At 47.3% G+C, this 2363-nt stretch overlaps 1 pseudogene; it reads right to left on the bottom strand.

The window, feature by feature from the left end:
- Positions 1-241: 241 nt before the first annotated feature.
- LOC147982187 (uncharacterized) lies at positions 242-1516 on the bottom strand (annotated as a pseudogene).
- Between the last annotated feature and the right edge of the window lie 847 nt (positions 1517-2363).

The following is a 2363-nucleotide window of genomic DNA, read 5'->3' as shown; positions in this document are numbered from 1 at the left end:
ATGATGCAAAGGAAGCATAGCAATATCATCACAAGAAAAACAAATGCCAATAACCATGGGCTTGTCATCTATGCCATAACTGCAAATAGGATTAATTTTAATGGCATATGCATAGTCACTACGATGAGATTGCAAATATGACAGATTGTTGATCTCATGCATAGCATATGACAAGTCAAGCGGATTGTCAAACATGATGTGACCTAGAGAATTGTCACAAGAAATCCTATGTAACATGGCATCACAACTAGGCAATTCAACATGCCAATCATCATAGTCATCATAAAGTGGTAAGTCATGACATGAGGAAGTCGCACTAGCATGAAGAATGGGAATAGGTGGATCAATATCATGCAAGCAATCAATGTCAAGAATGTCCACTAGTGGGACAAGAGCATCACCTTCACCTTTGTTACCTTGTTCATTCCACTCAAGTGGTGTAGGTGAGGTGGCAAAGACCAAATCGTGGTCATCTTCATCGTGATGGAACCATGTGGGGGGTGCATCATAGTCCACCATGGCCATCGTCTTGTCCAAAGGAAAGACGAAGTCGTCGAGGATCGACGTGTCATCATATATGGTACCTAGCACCAAATGAGAAGACGCAAATAGAGGTAGAGGTTAAGTTTTTAGAAATCGAAATGGCCTCATATGCCTCATCAACTACCTCACTCTCTCTATGTGGTGGTGGCTCACTCACTCCCTCAAGGTAGGTGCACTCAATGTCGCATATGGTGGAGTCACTCAAATCACTCAAGTGGTGGTGGTGGTGGTGGCTCTCCTCACATGGGAATTGGGGCAACTCGTCATATATGGGGCTAGTGGTGAAGTCACTCTCACTGTCAATATGGTGGCTAAAGTCACTCAAGTCATCATACGTCACCGTGGTCGAGGGGAAAATCCCATGCGCAACCGTCCCGTCGTCGTCGCCATGGATGAAGGCCGAAGATGGCACATCATCACTCTCGTCATGGATGAAGGCCGAAGATGGCACAACATCACTCTCGTCATAGATGAAGGCCGAAGATGGCACATCATCACTCTCGCCGTCTTATAGCATGGTCGTCGCGAAGTGATCTCGGGGTCGAGTAGACTTGGCCTTCTTGAGTTCTTGCTCCGCCTTGAGAGCACCAATGTAGTTGTCCTCGAGGGACTTGTAGTTCTCGAGGAAGATAGTCTTGGGGATGTCGTTGTTCAATCCCATCATGAAGTAGAACTTCATCCAAATGGGGTCGTCCACGCCGGCACGTCGCAAGGCTTCCTTCATGCTCTTGAAGTACTCGTCGAGGGACTTGGATCCTTGTATGGTATTCTCCAATTGGCGTTGTAGATGTTCCGTGTAGGTGGAAGGCACAAATTCTCGCTGCATCACTTTCTTCATCTTGGACCAACTCGTGTCGAAGCTCCTTGAAGGTGAGTGAAGCCACCAAAGCAACGCGTAGTCATGGAAGGTACTTGTGGCGCACTTCACTTGATCATCGGAGGGTACTTGATGCATCTTGAGGTAGTCGTCCATCTTGCACTCCCACTCAAGGTATTCATTGGGGTCATTAGTCCCAAAGAATGGAATATCGTCGGCGATGTTGAAGTCGTTGTAGCTCGAGGGAGTAGTGGACTTGAGCTCGTGGAGTAGGAGAAGATGTCGTACATCCGAAGGCGAAGATGCCTTGAAGTCACTTGGCGAAGATGCCAAAGGTGTTGAAGAAGCCGTAGTCTTGAGGTTGATGTCGTGGCTCTGTGTAGTCCGTGCGCACTGGGGTGCTGGAGGCCGTGTGCGTGGGGGTCGAGGGCCCGTGTGCACGAGGTTGGCAGAGAAGCCAACTCTCGTCCAGAAGTCTTCTCTTCATGGTTGTGTCGATGTCGATGCTTGTGTGTACTTGCCGGAGATGGTAGCTCGGGAGTCTTTGCACTTGAGCGTCTTCTCGAAGATGAGGAAGGCCGCTTGTGGTTTTTGATGAGGGCCTTGAGCTCCTCCATTTGCTTGTCCATCTTGGTATCGATGACGTTCTTCATAGCATCAAACTCGTCATCGTGGTTGTAGACCGGAGATGATGTGCTTTGCCTATCCATCACAAGACTCGAGCAAAGGTGAGTAGGAAAGCAGATAAACAATACCACGCTACCTTTTCCCAAAGTTGAGGATGTATCTCGTATCACTCAATGTGAGATGAAAGAATAGTGGAATTGGTACCGAACTTGTTCACTCACACCTACAAAGTAAAGCTTATCGAGTGGCTTGGTTAGGACAAGTGGCACAAATTTCATGCAAAATGTTAGCAAGAGTCAATAATGTTGGAAAAGATTCACAAATTCGCAAGAGAAACAAGTAGACCAATAGCAATATGTGGTACACGTAAACACAC

This window comes from Triticum urartu, chromosome 3A, assembly GCF_056163025.1.
Source record: "Triticum urartu cultivar PI428250 chromosome 3A, HENAU_Tu73, whole genome shotgun sequence".
In the NCBI taxonomy this organism is placed as follows: domain Eukaryota; kingdom Viridiplantae; phylum Streptophyta; class Magnoliopsida; order Poales; family Poaceae; genus Triticum; species Triticum urartu.
This window is presented reverse-complemented; position numbering and strand designations above follow the sequence as displayed.